Source organism: Mercenaria mercenaria, unplaced genomic scaffold, assembly GCF_021730395.1.
Source record: "Mercenaria mercenaria strain notata unplaced genomic scaffold, MADL_Memer_1 contig_1254, whole genome shotgun sequence".
Taxonomy (NCBI): domain Eukaryota; kingdom Metazoa; phylum Mollusca; class Bivalvia; order Venerida; family Veneridae; genus Mercenaria; species Mercenaria mercenaria.
In genome coordinates this window covers 28182-50858 of record NW_026459233.1, presented here as the reverse complement: position 1 = coordinate 50858, position 22677 = coordinate 28182, and the positions used below count along the sequence as shown (strand labels likewise).

Genomic DNA, 22677 nt, shown 5'->3' with positions numbered 1-22677 from the left:
CTCATCATGGGGAACATTTATGCCAAGTAATATTGTAATCCCTTGATGGATGACAAAGTTCTGGACCGGACAGGAAAAAAAACCCTATTGACCTTTGGCCTCCAATTGTGACCTTGACCTTTGAGCTAGGGGTCCGGGTTTTGTGCAAGACATGTTGTCTCATCATTGGGAACATCTGTGCTAAGTAATATTGAAATCCCTTAATGAATGACAGAGTTATAGACTGGACAGTAAACAGACCCTGTTCATGCCATGTTAACATTTGACTGCTAAGTGTGACCTTGACCTTTGAGCTAGGGGTCTGAAAGTTGTGCAAGACACATCGTCTTATTATGAGGTATAATTATGCCAATTGAAATTAAAATCCCTTCATAGATGGAAGAGTTATGGACCGGACAGGAAAAAAGCCCTGTTGACCTTTGACCTCAAATTGTGACCTTGACTTTTGAGCTAGGGTGCAGGTTTTGCGCTTGACATATCATTTCATCATGGGGAACATTTTTGCCAAGTAATATTAAAATCCCTTCATGGATGGAAGAGTTATGGACCGGACACGAAACAGACCCTGTTCATGCCATGTTAACATTTGACTGCTAAGTGTGACCTTAACCTTTGAGCTAGGGGTCTCAAAGTTGTGCACGACACATCAACTTATTATGAGGTACAATTGTGCCAAGTGATATTAAAATCCCTTCATGGATGGGAGAGTTATGGACCGGACAGGAAAAAAGCCCTGTTGACCTTTGACCTCCAATTGTGACCTTGACCTTTAAGCAAGGGGTCTGGGTTTTGCGCACGACATGTCGTCTCATCACGGGGAACATTTATGCCAAGTAATATTAAAATCCTTTCATGGATAAGAGTTATGGACCGGACACAAAATTGCGGATGGATGGAATGAGGGAATGACGGAAAAGCGCATTCCTATAGTCCCCGAAACTGGTTTTCAACCAGTAGGGGACTAATAAACTTGGTAGAAGACCATTAGACAATGCTACATACCAAATACCGAAGCCCTAGGCCTTGTGCTTTTGGACAAGAAGATTTTCAAAGTTTTCCCCTCTATAAAATTATGTAAATTATAAAAATAAAGAAAGGGCCATATCCCACACAAAATTGTTGAACCAGTCTAGGGGGGACACAACAAGGGTACCAATACATTATTTTGACAAAGTTTGGTCAAAATCCTTCCAGTAGTTTCTGAGGAGATGCGATAACGAGAAATTGTTAAGGACGGACAGACGAACGGACGATGGACCACAGACGCAAAGTGATTTGAAAAGCCCACAATCATCAGACAGGATCATCTAAAAATATAAAGTGATTCTGTGTATTTTAGGAACTTTTTTCTATAAAAATTCTCTTTAAATCAATAAAATCTCAGAAGAGTTAGTCACACTATATTAGATGCAAAAAAAGAGGTAATTTAGCACTAATTCATATTAAACACAATAAAATAATACTGGTTTATCACTTTATTAGATCTACATGTAATATCATTTAATATCTGATTTTAAACAGGCCATCTGGAGGCATGCCACTTTAAATTTACTAGTTTTTAGCTCACCTGAGCACAAAGTGCTCAGGGTGAGGTATTGTGATCGCTCACCGTCCGGCGTCCGTCCGTCCGTCCGTCCGTTGTACGTCCGTCCGTCCACACTTTCCTTTAAACAACATCTCCTCCTAAACCAACAGGCCAATTTTGATGAAACTTCACAGGGATGTTCCTTGGATGGCCCCCTTTCAAAATTGTTCAAAGAATTGAATTCCATGCAGAACACTGGTTGCCATGGCAACCGAAAGGAAAAACTTTAAAAATCTTCTTCTCAAAAACCAGAAGCCCTAGAGCTTAGATATTTGGTGTGAAGCATTGCCTAGTGGACCTCTACCAAGTTTGTTCAAATCATGACCCCGGGGTCAAAATTGACCCCGCCCCAGGGGTCACTTGATTTTACATAAGAAAATCTTAAAAAATCTTCTTCTCAAAAACCAGAAGCCTTAGAGCTTAGATATTTGACATGTAGCATTGCCTAGTGGACCTCTACTAAAATTGTTCAAATCATGACCCTGGGGTCAAAATTGACCCCGCCCCAGGGGTCACTTGATTTTACATAGGAAAATCTTCAAAAAATTTCTAAAAATAAACCAGAAGGCCTAGAGCTTAGATATTTCACATGTAGCATTGCCTAGTGGACCTCTACAAAATTTGTTCAAATCATGGCCCCCGGGGTCAAAATTGACCCCGCCCCAGGGGTCACTTGATTTTACATAGGAAAATATTTAAAAAATCTTCTTCTCAAAAACCAGAAGCCCTAGAGCTTAGATATTTGACATGTAGCATTGCCTATTGGACCTCTACTAAAGTTGTTCAAATTATGACCCGGGGGTCAAAATTGACCCCGCCCTAGGGGTCACTTGACTTTACATAAGAAAATCTTCAAAAGTTTTCTAAAAATAAACCAGAAGGCCTAGAGCTTAGATATTTCACATGTAGCATTACCTAGTGGACCTCTACAAAATTTGTTCATATCATGACCCCCTGGGTCAAAATTGACCCAGCCCCAGGGGTCACTTGATTTTACATAGGAAAATCTTCAAAAATTTTCTAAAAATAAACTAGAAGGCCTAGAGACTAGATATTTGACATGTAGCATTGCCTAGTGGACCTCTACAAAATTTGTTCAAACCTTGTCCCCCGGGGTCAAAATTGACTCCGCCCTAGGGGTCATTTGATTTTACATAGGAAAATCTTAAAAAAAAATTCTAAAAATAAACCAGAAGGCCTAGATCTTAGATATTTGACATGTAGCATTGCCTATTAGACTTTTACAAAGTTTATTCAAATCATGACCCCTGGGGTCAAATTGACCCTGCCCCATGGGGTTACTTGATTGTACATAGAAAAATCTTCAAAATTTTCTAAAAATAAACCAGAAGAGCTTAGATATTTGACATGTAGCACTGCCTAGTGGACCTCTACAAAAAGTTTTCAAATCTTGTTTTTAAAGTTACTTAAAGAAAATTTCAACTATATTTTCTCATAATTCTTTTGATTGATTTCTATTATGATCTTTTGACCTTGAAGACTTGTCCTTAAGTGCAATGATAACAGGTGAGCGATATAGGGCCATCATGGCCCTCTTGTTTTTTATGTTTTCTTATTTTTGTATTTTACCAATTGTTTTCAACTTCCAACATTTTCTTATGAATTGGAAAGAAATACCACAATCATGCTTACAGTGTGGTATTGTTAATAATGGATCCATCAGTCTAAGAGTTGTTGCAATAGTATCCAAACATTATATGTGTTGAAGGGTCCTGTCCTGGTATGTGCCTGACAGAAATATCGTGTATGTGCTTGCTGCTGACGGAACTCTGTAACCATGGCGTCATTCATAACTACTTGGCATACTTGTAATTTGTCTAGCTGGGCAACAAGAACCTAAAATTGAGGATTTATTTTCAAATTACAATTACCATGAATGTTTCCATGGGAATGCTTTTCATTTGAGTGCAAAACAATATAACCTAGAAAACCTGATATAATATCTTGATCATTTTCTTGTTTTCTGTTGGTTTTTTCCCCAAGCAATCCCCATCCCAAAGTAAAGTGAAAGGAAATTTAGCACCAATATAAAACGGTTTGTAGTGTTTATGAATATTTTAATTCCTACCATATTCTTATTACAAAATGTAAAGTATATACTGAACAGTAAATTTCCCCTCCTCCATGAAAATCTTCCTAGAAATTGACCCTCATCCCTGTATCTCAGTAACCAGTTGTAGGAATGGATTGAAATTTCACATATTTGTTAACTGTGATGATCCAACTAATAGACAAGTTCCATATTTCTATTTTAAATTTTTACATATGTATGCCCTTTTAAGCCAGCCAATGGTAATTAATTGAAACTTCAAATGCTGGTGTACAGTGAAAATCTGATATGCAGTATTAAATTCATTACATCTTTCTATTATATGTATTTTAAAGTTGTCAGAGTTGGTATAATATTTACCATGATCAAGTTTGATCAAGTACTGAAATAAACTACTGTAATGTTCCAAATGGTATTGTGCTCATGTCCATGACACAGATTCACAATACGAGCCCATGCCGTGACACAGGTTCACTGTAAGAGCCCGTGCCATGACACAGGTTCACAGTAGAAGCCCATGCCGTGACACAGGTTCACAGTATGAGCCTGTGCCGTGACACAGGTTCACAGTACAAGCCCGTGCCACAGAACCACAGTAATACCCTGGTAAGCAATCCATGCATGTACCTATATCCTGCTCACTTGGAAAATATAGTAATTATAAAATTATTTTTAACTTTTCTAAAACACCCCGGTGCCACTGACTGCATTATTTCAGGCATGGGCAGAAGCATCAACCTTCTTTACGCCAGCTTGATGACATCCTCATATTAATGCAGCAAGTGCTGTTCTAACAATCAGAAGTGCAGAACAAAAGATTTTAGCTGGTTGTCCTAAGAGGTCCCAATAAATGTGTAGTTACAACCTCCAAAACTGCCAGTTTAAGATTTGTACCCGTAACAGGTTGTTGAATGTTTCCTGTGGACATTTGTACTGCATATCATACTTTGAAAATTTGAACCTAGGGCAACAATTTGAACAATTATGGTAGACTATAACTAGAGCTTTCACTAAAGGTGATGAATGTACCCCCCGCATGCACTGACACAGTACATTGCAATTTGACGCACACAAGATTGCATAATTATGTGGACTGTATGTACTATATAGACTGTATGTATACAGTATAGTAACAAAAAACAAAGTCCCATAACTATGCAGAATATTTATCTAAAAGAATGTAACATGCACCATGCACAACTAGGGTTGGTACTGATCACTTGTGTGAAGTTTCATTAAATTGTGTCAAGGGGATGAGGAGAGATGGTGCGCACAAGATTGTGTCTATGTATATAGTATAGTAACAAAAAAACAAAGTCCCATAACTCTGCAAATTTTTTTTCTAAAAGAACCTAACATGCCCCATGCACAACTACTGTTGGTACTGATCACTTGTGTGAAGTTTCATTAAATTGTGTCAAGGGGATGAGGAGAGATGGTGCGCACAAGATTGTGTCTATGTATATAGTATAGTAAGAAAAAAACAAAGTCCCATAACTCTGCAAACTTTTTTCTAAAAGAACCTAACATGCCCCATGCACAACTACTGTTGGTACTGATCACTTGTGTGAAGTTTCATTAAATTCTGTCAAGGGGATAAGGAGAGATGGTGCGCACAAGATTGCGTCTACGGACAGACGGACAGACAGACAGACAGACAACCTGAAACCAGTATACCCCCCCTTACAACTTTGTTGTCGGGGGGTACAATTAAACCATAAAAGGGAAGAAAGTTGAAAACACGACCAAACACCGAGAGTAAATAACTGAATTTTATTTAATCTGACTAGTTTCGGGCTATTTCAGCCCTTTGTTAGGGATACATATTATGGTAGACTGTCAGTTAATACCCTACATCACCGGTAAATATCCATAAAACATTTGTGTAAAATAAGTTATTTATAGTAACAACAAGGGAAAGTTAATCATAAAAAATAATAATATAAGTCAACACAAAACTCCTTACCAGGTAGAGATAAGTCAAAATACGCATAATAATTGTAATATGCATGCTGTACGACAGAAAAGTGGTCTCGATTTTTCCCTACGGCCAGTAATAACAAGACGGCCAAGATGGCTCTAGGTCGCTTTCCTGAGAAACACACCATAACAGTGTAAACATGTTTGACCTAGTGATTTCATGGAAACAAATATTCTGGCCAATTTTCATTAGGATTGGACCAAAAATGTGGTCTCTTGATCGAGTTTAAACAAGTATTTTCTTTGATATGACCTAGTGACCTAGTTTTTTACCCCAGATGACCCATTATCTCACTTGACCTAGATTTCATCAAGGCAATCATTCTGACCAAATTTCATGAAGATCAATTGAAAAATACAGTCTCTATCTCATACACAATGGTCCGTGGGCCAAGGCCAAAAAAAATTAAAATCGTAACCCAGAAATTAGGCAAAGGTTGAGCTATACCATGATGTTATACTATCATTAAGGAAACTTTTAAGGGTGGATGTCGGTCTGAGCGACATGTCAGTAAAATTTAATGACGATTTTAAAAACGTTGGTGTCTAATAAATATATTTTAGCATTGCAAAGGGATATCGCTGATTTGGATGGTAAAAGAGACATTTATGCGACATTTCTTATAACAAATCTTATCTTATCTTTTATGGCCTGAAATAATCAATAATTTACTTTGGTTGTCGAAGAATGCTACGATATGTATTATATACTGAATAAAATGTAAAAAGTAGGGGTTGATGTACACCACCCACCACATTAGTATATATACTTATGCGGGAAATTTTTAGGACTTTTAATCCTTTATAAAGGAACAGAATCCTAATGTTTACAGTAAGGAAAACAAAATGAATGAATAATTAACTAAAAATTCAGACACCTTTGCACTTTAGTGTCAGTTGACTAAACATATGGTTTGTGTTTCATTTCTGGGCGAATTGCATACTGACAGACCTATTCTTTGCTAGTGCAGTATAAATGATGAAAGTATTGCAAAAACTAATACGACCGCAAAAGTTTTATGGAAGTTCCCTATGGGGAACATCAAAATGGAAGCAGGTCCAGCAATATAAGTCTTTATTCAAGATGACAGCTATTTCAAATTAATCTAAAATTATTAGACATACGAGTTAATACCACCAAAGTTTTTATATTTTGATGACTTTAATTCTCTTCTATGCTAGCGTAGGTCTTCTTAGTAGTCACTATGTACGTAGAAATTAAATTACCCAAATTTAAGTTTGTTAAACTACCAACGAAATAGTTTATTTAGTTACACAGACTATTCAAATTAACACGGCCACCACTTTCAAATTTCCAAATAACAGCCTTAAATTTGATCAATCATGCACATATGAAAGAGGAGTACCTCTTTAAAAGTCAAAACTATAACAGGAATCACCTGATATTGATTGAACATGACACTGTTACAGAGGATTGTAACGCTCAAAAAATGACCACCTGAAATCGGTTACATGTACAAATATTGATGAGCTACTACTGTTTAAATACTAGTATTCAGTATACTAGTATTCAGTATTATAAAACAAACCAAAAACGTTTTCAAGGATTGAAGTTTGGTTACGCAGATCAATCTAATACAGATACTGTCCTGTCATTTTCTACCTGGCCGCCATAAATAAGTTTGCAAACATACATATGGATAAGATCTAAGTAGATTTAATCATTGCTGTAATATAAGTTAAAATAATTTCAGTTGGAAACTACGTTACCAATATGAGCTACTTTTCTTGTTTTAATCAAGATGGTGCCATTTTCAAAATGCATACCATAAAAGACATTACAATAATATTATTCAAATACTGCTTTTATTTCTTTTAAAACTAAACATGTTACTCTCAATTTTCATTCAAAGGATTTTGAATGTAGCTCAAATGTAATATCAATTTGTATCAGAATGGCTGCCTGATAGATGTTACATATACAGTATATCCTAGTAGAAAAACGAGAAAACATTTAAACATTTTTTTAAATTTTTAAAAGGATTTTTAAAGTTTATGTTTCAATGCAAATTGCATTTTTCTGGTACAATTCAGCTTAACATGTACAACCTCTTTTTAAAGAACAAAGCCTTGAACTGATTACACAAACGGAAATGAGCATATATGAGATAAACCTATCAAAGCAATTTAATATACATATATATTGGTGTACTTTTGGCTGTGCTTGAACATTTTATCTGTTTTGTTTGAAATAGAAATTGTCAGATATATCATAATGCCAAATCCCTTTAATATCATTCAACAAAATCCTTTCAATGCGTTTTCCTCTGAAATAGTGCCAAACTATTATGAATACGTCTATAGTCATGCATTTGCTTGACATAATGAACAGGTAGTACGTACAGAGCTTCAAAGCAGCTATAAATTGAGCAAGTCCTGGAACCAAGAAGTCGTGTATCGTATTTGTTTGTTATTTGGTTGTATGAGTAATAATTTTTGGTATTGTTGTAATTAATATTTAACGTAACATATGTTTCAATCCCTTTTAGGATGTAGCTTAATGATTGTACTACGGAATAAATCACTTAACTAAAAAGAGTTTTTACAAATATGTCATAAAGATATCAATACACCACTGGCGTTTTCCAGACAAATAGTGCAGACTCTGTCAGTATGTACATATGCATCTATGCGTGTATGGTGAACTTATTCTGATACTGATACCGAAAAGTGACTTCTCGCAACCTCTCATATCATAATTTTGAGTATATTTCTGTCATATGGTGTACATAGTTGTTATAATGTGTCCTCTTGTGTACTTCTGAAACATACGTTACCGAAATTAGACTTAATGGTTGAAACACATTTCCATACCGAGGTAATCTATATGTAACAGTTGATATACACCAATTTTTGAACGAACTAGTTTGTATTTGCTAATAGTTTTGAAAGTAGAATATTGAATTTTAGTAAGAACTTAAAACTGACAATAATGATACCACAACCACGATATGAATAAGAAGTCTTATCTATGTTTTCGTTAAGCGAATGTAATATGAATTCGTAGTTCAGTAATAGGTTTGAAACTACTCTTGAGTCCGCTTCCTGGAAAAACAAATACTGATGCCATATGAGAGGTCGTGACCCCAGTCCCACAGTATAAGTGATATTTGAAAATCACCATGATCAAAGAAACAGAACTATTTTTAAAAAGCATGCTTTACCAAAAGGGTCATTTGTTTCACTACATGTACCCATGTTGTACTGTATATGTATGATGCTCCTTGTGTTCAAAATGTGCCGTGTTTGTTTACATCAGGAATTACATCAGCATCTTTGAACACATAATGCATATAAACCGATATACCTTCCATAAATATCAAAACAACGCATTAAAAATATAAAATCCTCTATCTTGAAACCACCTAAATCCATCGAAACCCCAAAACTATACTATCTTTAATGTTACTTAATGTTCTGGGTAATGTTGGTAACGTATGTTTAATATTATATGATTCATTTCATTGTAATGCTGTAAAAACTGACTGAGTGGGTGCTTTGCAATGCCTGTAGGCAGGATATATCTATTAGCCTGGAATAATGATATACGATATATAAATTGAATATGTGACCTTTAAAACCTAGGTAGGAGAGGTGGGCTAGTGGATAAGATGCCGGCTGCTCAATCCAGGGGTTGTGGGTTCGAGTCCCACTGGGGTCACGACCACGACCTCTCATATGGCACCAGTATTTGTTTTTCCAGGAAGCGCACTCAAGAGTAGTTTCAAACAGCTCGAAGCTTTCATTACAATCGAGCTAAAACAAATGAGTATAAACTAAAACCTAGGTAACGTATATTTGATTCTTAGATACTCTCATGTTCTGTATTTATTTTGAATGAAAGTCAAAAATATTCAGACTGCGTACATACTGTAACCAAGTCTACTGTTAATTACCAATATGCTATCTTTTGAAGCAGAAGTCATAAAAATGCTATTAAATCTATGCTTTCTTTACAGTGATGCTGAAAGAGGCACCGTTGTTTTACTGTAGTTTGTCGACATCCTATAATTGAGAATAGTAACAGGGTTAAGTCCAACAAAATTATAACGGTCATGTGTGCATGTTCAGTAAACATAGTTTATTTCAATTAAAAACATACAAATGCATTGTTGGAGTATCTTCAATGTTGCTAATTCTTCAAGGTGCAAAATTTGAGTGGCGACTGTTATGTATGTTACATTTTAAAGTAGCTTTATCAAGTAAAGGTCAACATTATACATGTAAGATTACTTTGACATCTAAAATAGAAGAAAACTATTGGTACCCAAAACCTTTGTGAATAAAACACAAATAGGCTTGATTTATTGAGAAACAGCATGTGATTTATATGTATTACATTTGCATGCACGTTGTCTATAACCTACAATGATTGCAATATTCTATATTTTCTCATGAAAATATATATAATTGTGTATCTTAACAGAACTATTTGATGATGTCTTATTAAAAAATACAGTAATTTTGATAATTTTACGAGATATTTTAAATGACAAAAATGTAGCTCGGGTGGGTGGGGTATTTTAACCCCTAAATTTTGGTAGAAATCGTCAAAATTTGGGAAACATTGTTACAGTGAACCTTTAATTGATTTAGAACAGTTACATAAGCAAAACTCTAATATCTGAAAGTCAGTATTGAAACTATCTATTAAGAATTAGTGTGTAGCCAACAATTCTTTCAAAGAGAGAGAATTCCGCATTTTTCATACACACTGTTTACTAAAATGAATATAATTTTCATTTGACATACGGTAGAAAGCGACATCCGGACCTAAACAATCCCGGAATGAATGTATTAATGGCTGAAGTGGATGAACCTTTGCCTAATTTCTGGGTTACGAAATCGAAAAACTAGAGGCCTTACAGAAACTGGCCCACAGACCACAAGGTTTTAATTTGATTTGATCTAGTGACCTTCTTTTTGACTCCAGATAATCCACATTCGAACTCAACCTAGATTTCTTCAAACCAATCATTCTGACCAAATTTTATGAAGATCAATTGAAAAGTACAGCTTCTATCGCATACTCAAGGTTTTTCTTTGATTTGACTTGATGACCTACTTTTTAACCCCAGATGACCCATATTCAAAACTGGCCTAGATTTTATCAAGGTAATAATTCTGACTAAATTTCATGAAGATCAATTGAAAAATACAGCCTCTATCGCATACACAAGGTTTTTCTTAGATTTGACCTAGTGACCTAGTTTTTTACCACAGATGACCCATTTTCAAAACTGGCCTAGATTTCATCAAGGTTATTATTCTGACCAAATTTCATGAAGATCAACTGAAAAATACAGCCTCTATCGCATACACAAGATAAATGTTGACAGATGACAGACAGACAGATGACAGACAGACAGACGCCGGATATCGAGCGATCACAATAACTCACCTGAGCATTGCTGAGCTAAAAAGTTACAATATAAGCTATTTATGGTAATATTTGTGCCAAGTTACATCAAAATCCCTCCATGCATGAAGAAGAAATGCTCCTTACAAAGTTTTTGAATGTACAGGGGCAGTAACTCTGGAATCCACAGTGAAATATGGAAAAGAACCAAGATCTTATGGTGATACAAGTTGAGTGAAAGTTTGGTAAAAAATTCAATCATAAATGAAACCACTATCATGCAGACAAGACCAAAATAGCCAATTTTTGCCCATTCCATGGGCTATAACTTTGGAACCCATGTTGGAATATGGCTAGTTCAAGAAAGGAACCAAGATTGTATTGTGATACAAGTTGTGGGCAAGTTTGATTAAAATTCAATCATAAATAAAACTGCTATTGTGCAGACAAGACCAAAATAGCTTATTTCTGGTCCTTTCAGGGGCTGTTACTCTAGAACCCATAAGGAATATGGCTCGTTCCAGAAAAGAAACACGATCTTATGATGATACAAGTTTTGTGAAAGTTTGGTTAAAGTCAAATCATAAATGAAACCACTATCGTGCAGATAAGACCAAAATAGCCAATTTTTGCCCTTTCAGGGGCTGTAACTCTGGAACCCATGGTGGGATATGGCTGGTTCAAGAAAGGAACCAAGATCTTATGGTGATACAAGTTCTGTGTGAATTTGGTTAAAATCAAATCATAAACAAGAGCTTGTAGAACATGAAATGCCTTTGACCTATTAGCCTCAAAATCAATAGGGATCATCTGCTGATCATGATCAACCTCCCCATCAAGTTTCATGATCCTAGGCCAAAGTGTTAAGTTACTGTCTGGAAGCGGTTTAACTGTTCGGGTCATTGTGATCTTGACCTTTGACCTCAAAATCAATAGGGGTCATCTGCTAGTTATGTCCAACCTTCCTATCAACTTTCATGATCCTAGGCCGAAGTGTTCTCGAGTTATCATCCGTCAATGGATTGGTCTACATGCATACAGACAGACTGACCAACCAGCATCTGCAGAACAATATACCCCTCCTTCTTCCAAGGGGGGCATAATGAAACCACTATCATGCAGACAAGACAAATAGCCAATTTTTACCCTTTCAGGGGCTGTAACTCTGGAACCCATGGTGGGATATGGCTGGTTCAAGAAAAGAACCAAGATCTTATTGTGATACAAGTTCTGTGTGAATTTGGTTAAAATCAAATCATACAATCATAATACCACTATTGTGCAGACAAGTAATTGTTGACTAACACATGACTGATGACGGACATCGTCAAGTGGTCATAAAAGCTTACCTCGAGTCTTTGGAACCAAGGAAAAAGACAAATGCTATGCTGCATATGATTTAAGGATAACATGGTGTAATGGCCTCAATTTCACCAAAAGCGTTCATACAACTTCATAATGTAAGCTTAAGAAATGTCAAACGATAGAAATAAGGTGCATATTGACAAGTTATATAGTGACAGAAGTTCTCAAATATTTCCTTTAGATTACCTCCCCTGATAATTTTGGTTTTCATGAGTTATCTCCCCCGAAAACTACAAAGAATGATTTTCTCCTTTTCGCTACGGGGAATTTTAGATTTCTTTTTGATTTTTGTTTCAGAATCATATAATGCAGCTTTCTACCGCAAAATTTTCTCGAAACTCGAGTTCAGATTCTCATAATCAAAGAAATTATATATTTCCCATAGGCGACAATGTTAACCTCAATACCGATTATCTCCCCAAAAATGATAAAATTTGAAAAATCTCTCGGTGACAAGTTTTTAATTTTGAATGTCTTTAAAGTGACCAAAATTCATTTAAATATTACCATCCAGTTACAAGATATGAAATATGGCTATTACACCATGTTATCCTTAAGAGTCAATGCCTTGAAGAGGTTTAAAAGTGGTCGGGAGAAATTGCTGACAACTCGAGGTCCAGACATAAGAAGGCAATAATATTTGGTCACGGTTTGAAAATTAAAGAACTCCCTGATATGGATCAGAGCATTGCAGTTTAAAACTTGGGACCCCAGAGGCGAGTTGCAGTTTTGGACAAGAAGATTTTTTAAGTTTTTTCTTTCGGTTACCATGGCAATCAAGAGTTCTGTGTGGAATTAAATTCTTTGAATATTTCTGAAAGGGGACCACCCAAGGATCATTCCTGTGAAGTTTGGTGTAAATCTGCCCAGTTGTAGATTTTTTTTAGAAATTGCTGACGGACGGTAAAGCACATCACGTGGTCACACAGGCTCACCATGAGCCTTTGGCTCAGGTGAAATAAAAATATCAAATTTCACCAGTTTTTAAAGTTTTTTTTTGGGACATATTTCTTAGCTGCTTGGTGACCTAACCTTTTTTCTTTCCATTTTGAAGTATTTTCATTGAAAAGAAAGTGGTTAGTGTAAATATGTCAACATGTGCCTACAGTATGCATAGCTCAAGGGTATCATTTCAGTATACATACATAGCAATACCTCCAGCAACTCCCTTTTCTTCATGCTTGTGTAAGAGGAACACCTGGGTGAGAGCTGAAAAATACCAGAAACAAAGAAGATATAAAAGCAGGCTGAATGAAAACTCTGGTATCTACGTCTATATATATTATATAGTTATTTTTTTGCAAATCCTTCACACTGAAATGGTCTCCATGATTTCATGATCAACCATGATGACTTGAGCTGTTAACTATGATTTGTGTATTAATTATATACCTATTTATGTTATTAATTTTCACTGAGGACTAATTTTCGTGGATTTCTCAGTTGAGTCCAAAAAAAAAAAAAGTGGAGTCATTCAATGAAATTTAATCTCAACAAAGCAGTAAAATCCCATTGTATGTTCAACAGTCATGAAGCCTTTCTGGTCAAAACACAAAATTTTATGCCCACAGTACATATCTACATCTTGTCTGATTTTGCAAAAGATTTTGACAGAAATGGTTTCAATGTCCGACTTGTTAGCAAAATGTTTTAATAGGAGAGATCGCCATGACGTCACGCATTAATACCTGTTTATCTGGCTGTGGACAAAACAAATGTTTTTACAGTGTTTGTGTTTAATTAACATAACTTTTTTGCTCATTTATGGATTTTCAAAATTCAAAAAGTTTTGAAATACTTACAATTTTAATATTTTTGTATTCAAATTTCTTTTATAAACGAATAACAGTTATTAATGTCAATATAATTTTAATAGCGGCGTGGTGGTGATGATCAAAACTTTTAGAAAAACACGACATGTAAGTTAAGTGTTCATAATTAATCCATTTTATTTCAGCATAACAATTAAAAGTACGTAATAAATTGCTTGTTTTATAATCTTTCCACTGATCAAAAAATCATAAGAAAAACATCTCTGTTTTCAAAAAACATGGACATTTGGCTTCTGCCCACCCGATCACTGTTTTATCAGTTCTAAAAATAGACAAGAGGGCCATGACAGAGTTGCCACCAAAAATCTGAATTAAATTTCCCTGATAATTCCCTGACATGATAGTCAGTTTCCCTGATACTTTGTTCGGCATAGCAACAATTGTGAATATAAATGTAGTAATATTATGGCCTCCATCCTCCCCTTCTAGCCATACCTTCTCCACCAATAAACTTGTTTATTTTACATCTATTTTATATACATATGAAATTTGAACATATATTCATTATTTATTTTATTTTCAGAATCCTGTTTGAATAATCAATTATATAGGTAATTTAAGATCTCATTGAGCAACTTCAGTAAGAGTAGTAAGCATGGTAAGTAACAATTCAAAACAACTCAAGAAAAGAAAACTTCAATACTTCAGCAGCAATGACTTACATTTCACATACATGTACATAACATTATTATATACCATACTAACAAGCTATACTCACAAAACTACCAGTATCCCCAGATTTCACTTTGAATTTAAAACACTATTAATGTTAGTACAATTATGTAAATCATAACGGGATGTTACGTACACACACAAACAATCCAGCACTTTAGTTTCTAATATGAAGCAGTGGGAAATAACTTTTCCTGCAGTTTTAACTTTTAACTTAAAAAAGAAAAATATTAGATCTAGACAAATGGTCTTCAAGATTTGACATAAAAGTTTCTTCGAAAATGAATTAGTCCACTAAATTAGCATACAACTGTCAACAAATTGCATTCGTAACAACAATTTCATCTTTCTGGTAAACTGAGTTTAAAACTCAAGTCATGACATGGGACGCCAGCATAATGACTTTGTGGCCAGTATGGATTAAAAAAGCCTGTACTCGGATCAGGAACCATCCTGTTCATTACTACAAAGAATGTACAGGCTAGTCTTGATTCCATTACTGGTTTCAAAGCCAACGAGTTTTCTCATGAAGTTGCTGATTTTTTGGTTTTAAAAATACATTTCATAATTATGCTATTCAAGATTAATGTTAATGTTTGTTAATAACTAGCAAAAGTCTAACAAGCAACTACTACCAATACACAAGTACTTCTAATGCAGGGGTGGCGAAATCTGATTTTTACTTGCTTGTCTGTTTTTGTGATTTCGTACTTTTACTTGTCCGTATGATAGTTATATAGTAAATTCTGGTAGAATTTCACTTGTCCGTACAAGCTTTTGGACAACCTGGGCAATACGGACAATTGAATTTGCCGCCCCTGTAATGCATTATTCAAATGTTGGTATACATTCTGTTAATGTCAGTAATGTACTGACACTCAATTCATTTTAGTTTTTAGTTGTGTAACAACTTCTGCTTGCTTTCAAAGTACAATGTATTAGTTTTTGAGCTCTGGGGCAATTTTAACTTCTCTCCATTTTAGAAACAACAAGAGGACCATGATGGTCCTGAATTGCTCACCTGTCCCCTCATGACCCAGTTTTGGACCGAGTATGACGTTGTTTTTTATATTATTTGACATAGTGACCTAGTTTTTGAGCTCATGTGACCCAGTTTTGAACCTGACCTAGATATCATCCAGATAAAAATTCTGACCAATTTTCATGAAGATCCATTGAAAAATATGGCCTCTAGAGAGGACACAAGGTTTTTTATTATTTGACATACTGACCTAGTTATTGAAAGCATGTGACCCAGTTTCGAATTTGACCTAGATATCATCAAGGTGAACATTCTGACCAATTTTCACGAAGATCCATTCAAAAGTATGGCCTCTAGAGAGGTCACAAGGTTTTTCTATTTTTAGACCTACTGACCTAGTTTTTGACCGCAGTTGACCCAGTTTCAAACTTGACCTAGATATCCTCAAGATGAACATTCAGACCAACTTTCATACAGATCCCATGAAAAATATGGCCTCTAGAGAGGTCACAAGTTTTTTTTTATTATTTGACCTACTGACCTAGTTATTGAAGGCAGGTGACCCAGTTTCGAATTTTAACTAGATATCATCAAGGTGAACATTCTGACCAATTTTCATGAAGATCCATTCGAAAGTATGGCCTCTAGAGAGGTCACAAGGTTTTTCTATTTTTAGACCTACTGACCTAGTTTTTTATCACAGTTGACCTAGTTTCGAACTTGACCTAGATATCATGAAGATGAACATTCTGACCAACTTTCATACAGATCCCATGAAAAATATGGCCTCTAGAGAGGTCACAAGGTTTTTTTAATATTTGACCTACTGACCTAGTTATTGATGGCCCGTAACCCACTTTCAAATCTGACCTAGATATCATCAAGGTGAACATCCTGACCAATTTTTATGAAGATCCATTCACAAGTATGGCCTCTAGAGAGGTCACAAGGTTTTTCTATTTTTAGAACTACTGACCTAGTTTTTGATGGCACGTGACCCAGTTTCAAACCCAACCTAGATATCATCAAGATGAACATTCAAACCAACTTTCATACAGACCCCATGAAAAATATGGCTTCTAGAGAGGTCACAAGGTTTTTCTATTATTTGACCTACTGACCTAGTTTTTGAAGGCACGTGACCCAGTTTCAAACTTGACCTAGATATCATCAAGGGGAACATTCTGAACAATTTTCATGAAGATCTTTTGAAAAATATGGCCTCTAGAGAGGTCACAAGGTTTTTCTATTTTAGACCTACTGACCTAGTTTTTGACCACGCGTGACCCAGTTTCGAACTTGACCTAGCTCTTATCAAGGTGAACATTCTGACCAATTTTCATAAAGACCCCATGAAAAATGTGACCTCTAGAGTGGTCACAAGCGAAAGTTTACGCACGCACGCACGGACGACGTACGCTGCGCGATCACAAAAGCTCACCTTGTCACTCTGTGACAGGTGAGCTAAAAACATATCTCTTATAGTTGATGAATAACAGTTTTAGAATCATCAAACAGTGAGTGCCTTTGCTAAGTATAGTATTCTGTATTATATAAAATAAATGTAACTATTATGAAGAAGAGAAACCACCAGTAGCCAAGACATATAGCTTTTAATTTTTTCTTTCAATTTTTGAAAAATTCCCTGATATTCCCTGATTTTTTCAAAATTTTCAAATTCCCTGAATTTTCCATGCAGGGATTTTTTTTCCTTTTTCCCTGTCTTCCAGAGTCGGTGGCCACCCTGCATGAAGGCCCTGTATCGCTCACCTGACCTAGGAATCATCAAGATTAACATTCTGACCAAATTTCATTAAGATATGGACATAAATGTGGCCTCTAGAGTGTTAACCAGCTTTTTCTTTTATTTGACCCGGTGACCTAGTTTTTGACCCTACATGACCCAGATTCAAACTGGCCCTTGAGATCATCAAGACTAAAATTCTGACCAAGTTTCATGAAGATACAGTCATAAATGTGGCCTCTACAGTGTTAACAAGCTTTTCCTTTGATTTGACCTGGTGACCTAGTTTTTGACTTCAGATGACCTGATAATGAACTCATCCAAGATTTTATTGCGGGTAACATTCTGACCAAGTTTCATTAAGATTGGGCCAAAATTGTGACCTCTAGAGTGTTAACAAGCTTTTCCTTTGATTTGACCTAGTGACCTAGTTTTTGACCCTACCTGACCCAGATTTGACCTTGACCTATATATATCATCAAGATTAACATTCTGACCAAGTTTCATTAAGATATGATCATAAATGTGGCCTCTAGAGTGTAAACTAGTTTTTCCTTTGATTTGACCTGGTGACCTAGATTTTGACCCTACACGACCCAGATTCAACCTGGACCTTGACATAATCAAGATTAACATTCTGACCAAATTTAATGAAGATACAGTCGTAAATTCGGCCTCTACAGTGTTAACAAGCTTTTCCTTTGATTTGACCTGGTGACCTAGTTTTTGACCCCAGATTACCCAATATCAAACTCACCTGAGATCTTATTGAGGGTAACATTCTGACCAAGTTTCATCAAGTTTGGGCCAAAATTGTGACCTCTAGAGTGTTAACAAGCTTTTCCTTTGATTTGACCTGGTAACCTAGTTTTTGACCCGAAATGACCCAATATCGAACTCATCCAAGATTTTATTGCGGGTAACATTCTGACCAAGTTTCATTAAGATTGGGCCAAAATTGTGACCTCTAGAGTGTTAACAAGCTTTTCCTTTGATTTGACCTAGTGACCTAGTTTTTGACCCTACCTTACCCAGATTTGACCTTGACCTATATATATATCATCAAGATTAACATTCTGACCAAGTTTCATTAAGATATGATCATAAATGTGGCCTCTAGAGTGTAAACTAGTTTTTCCTTTGATTTGACCTGGTGACCTAGATTTTGACCCTACACGACCCAGATCCAACCTGGACCTTGACATAATCAAGATTAACATTCTGACCAAATTTAATGAAGATACAGTCGTAAATTCGGCCTCTACAGTGTTAACAAGCTTTTCCTTTGATTTGACCTGGTGACCTAGTTTTTGACCCCAGATTACCCAATATCAAACTCACCTGAGATCTTATTCAGGGTAACATTCTGACCAAGTTTCATCAAGTTTGGGCCAAAATTGTGACCTCTAGAGTGTCAACAAGCTTTTCCTTTGATTTGACCTGGTAACCTAGTTTTTGACCCGAAATGACCCAATATCGAACTCATCCAAGATTTTATTGCGGGTAACATTCTGACCAAGTTTCATTAAGATTGGGCCAAAATTGTGACCTCTAGAGTGTTAACAAGCTTTTCCTTTGATTTGACCTAGTGACCTAGTTTTTGACCCTACCTGACCCAGATTTGACCTTGACCTATATATGTATCATCAAGATTAACATTCTGACCAAGTTTCATTAAGATATGATCATAAATGTGGCCTCTAGAGTGTAAACTAGTTTTTCCTTTGATTTGACCTGGTGACCTAGATTTTGACCCTACACGACCCAGATTCAACCTGGACCTTGACATAATCAAGATTAACATTCTGACCAAATTTAATGAAGATACAGTCGTAAATTCGGCCTCTACAGTGTTAACAAGCTTTTCCTTTGATTTGACCTGGTGACCTAGTTTTTGACCCCAGATTACCCAATATCAAACTCACCTGAGATCTTATTGAGGGTAACATTCTGACCAAGTTTCATCAAGTTTGGGCCAAAATTGTGACCTCTAGAGTGTTAACAAGCTTTTCCTTTGATTTGACCTGGTAACCTAGTTTTTGACCCGAAATGACCCAATATCGAACTCATCCAAGATTTTATTGAGGGTAACACTCTGACCAAGTTTCATTAAATTTGGGCCAAAATTGTGACCTCTAAAGTGTTAACAAGCTTTACCTATGATTTGACCTGTTGACCTAGTGTTTGACCCCAGATGACCCAATATCCAATTCATCCAAGATTTTACTGAGGGCAACATTCTGACCAAGTTTCATGAAAATTTGTCCAAAATTGTGACCTCTAGAGTGTTAACAAGCTTTTCCTTTGATTTGACCTGGTGATCTAGTTTTTGACCCCAGATGACCCAATATCGAACTCGTCCAAGACTTTATTGTAGGTAACATTCTGACCAAGTTTCATTAAGATTGGGCCAAAATTATTACCTCTAGAGTGTTAACAGTCAAATTGTTGACGACGAACGATTGACGGCGGACAAAGGGCGATCACAAAAGCTCACCTTTGAGCACTTTGTGCTCAGGTGAGCTAAAAATACAATGGATTTGTATACAAACACGATCTCTCCTGTATCAATAAAATGTACATAAAATTTTTAATGCTAACCCAACTGATGGAAATTTACCTTATCAGGGGTGTAAAAATCCACTTGCCCACTAGCATTTGCGAGTTAAAGTCTAGATAGGATGAGTGGACCTCTCTGTATACTCGACTGATCGGGCTAGTGCTTTTTACGTCGTAACTTTACCAAAGTTCAGCAAAAAAGTTATGAATTACATCGTGAAAAATGATAATAAACTTTGCGTCAGTAGACGCTTTAAAATTCAATTGCTTACCGATAATGATTGCAAGACTGTGAAGATTATTACTATCGGTGCAGTTATTACAAGAAAAGCTGTACCATAAACCAGTCAAGATAAACTTATCACAGTTTATGATATTACTTGGCCAGTTCAAGAAAGGAACCAAGATCTCGAGTTGTGTGCCAGTTTGGTAAAAATCAAGTCATAAATAAAGCTGCTATTGTGCAGACAAGGTCAAAATAGCTAATTTTGGCCCTTTCAGGGGCAATAACTCTGGAACCCATAATGGGATCTGGCCAGTTCAAGAAAGGAACCGTGACCTTATGGTGATACAAGTTGTGTGCAAGTTTGGTTAAAATAAAATCATAAATGAAACCACTATCGTGCAGACAAGGAATTGTTGACGCACGGACGCACGCACGAACTGATGACGGACGAAGGGTGATCACAAAAGCTCACCTTGTCACTATGTGACAGGTGAGCTAAAAATGTTGAAAGTATAAACTACAATTTGACAGCTGACACTACGATACTGCCCATGATTTTATATATTTTTCCAGTAAACATTTGCCTCCGGCATTGCCAAAAGAGGCAATTATCGGCTGGTATATATTTGCACATGATAAAATTTGAATATGACAATTTACAATTTAAAATTTCACAGCGCGGATTGCCACATACAATTTGTAACGGATGGACGAAAGAACTGATATTTTACAGATATTATAATGGGCCTGGCGATAGCCTTGTCATATGTTAGGTATTGTTCAATCATATTATAAGTGATGTCAATTTAAAGTATACTTACTTTTGCGTTTAGAGATACATGTATGTAAATGTTGCTGAGTGTCAATATATAGTGTAACCGATATTAATAAATGCAGTTCTTTTTTAGTTAAAACTATCATTTATTCTATTTCAGATTTGTTAACCCCTTAAAAATCATGTCTGTTATCCCGAAGTCCATCCACTTTCAATTATCCATTTTGATTCATGTAGACAGACAGGCCCAGACTGGGCAGAAAAATGTTTGAGCCATTTTTACGTGGTCGGTAGCAGGGTGGGTGTGAGGAGGGGTGTTTCTTTCCGCTTTAAATTGCAGTCAGATTTTGAAATGGGCATTGCGGCAGGTGGTAAAAGGGCAAATGTATCAAACTGTAAAGTGGCAATATGGGGGAAGGGTGCGGGAGGATACCCCCTCCTGCAAGTAGGGTTTGGGGTATTACCACAAGAAATTTTTGAATATGTAGACCCTTGATACAGCCTTTGGTGCAATTTTAACTGAAAATCTACTGTTTCAATTTCTAAATATTACCTAGATTCTTTCTAGTATTACAATATCCAAAGTATGACTTTCACTTCATCTTTTTACTTTCAGATCATGCCTCAGGACTAGAATATGAGTCTGATATAGATTATATGTAGGTGTAATAAAAATAAATTCTAGAATCATTTCTGTTACAATAATATCTATCATGTATGTTACTTGAATGTTAAAACTTCATAACACAGCTCGATATTTACCCAAAATATTATATCCGGATACGATTACACTTTTCTCCAGTTTCAACAATATATTTTACAAATTGTGATGATACAAAGAAATTTAGCAGCAATTGGCAGTATCTGACATTGAAGTTTACGGTTAAATTACTTCTTATTTAAATCTTTTCATAAAAAAAAGTTGTTTCGTTTCGTCAAAGCCGCCAAACATAGACAATCTACTTTCGATTTCAAAAACTACAAGAAAATACAATTTAATGTTTCGCGGATTTGTTTATTTCTCGAAAAATAAGAAATAAAATCATTTTTAATATCAGTAGTAACTAAACAAACCAGTAAGAGCTTCTTCTTCCGATAATTTATCCGTTTACTGACTGCAAAATTCAACCCACGCAAGATCATAGAAGCATTGTTATAAACAGGTCACGCGTGTTCGCCGACAAGTGTCCAGAATGTAGTTAGGATTCATCCGCGAAGTCTCGCGGAAGAATTAACGTACTGCACATATCTTATTCGGGTCATTTAAAATGAAGCTGTCATAATTTAATAAGATCGATGTGGTAAACTCTTTGATAAGAGACATTCCAATGCTTTCAGAGGTACCCACTCAATAAAATACTAGCAGTATGTTCTGGAACTATATTTTGTCTTTCGCTGGATGTTACGCAAGCTTTGTAAGCCTGCGCAATTCATAAAATGCACAGTGCAATAAATTTGTTATTTTCGCAATGATTTTAAAGATTATTTTTTGAAACGGACAGGGTA

General features: G+C 35.8%; 1 long non-coding RNA gene across 4 annotated transcripts in view; it reads right to left on the bottom strand.

Annotated features, from left to right (window-relative positions):
• LOC128551546 (uncharacterized) overlaps positions 1–22677 on the bottom strand; it is a 56842-nt gene that overhangs the window by 6000 nt on the left and 28165 nt on the right. For all 4 annotated transcript variants that reach the window (XR_008368825.1, XR_008368827.1, XR_008368824.1 and 1 more), the window contains exons 4-5: positions 13527–13590; positions 3239–3442 (exon numbers count right to left, since the gene is read on the bottom strand). This is a non-coding gene — a long non-coding RNA (uncharacterized LOC128551546). The remainder of the gene's footprint in view (positions 1–3238; positions 3443–13526; positions 13591–22677) is intronic.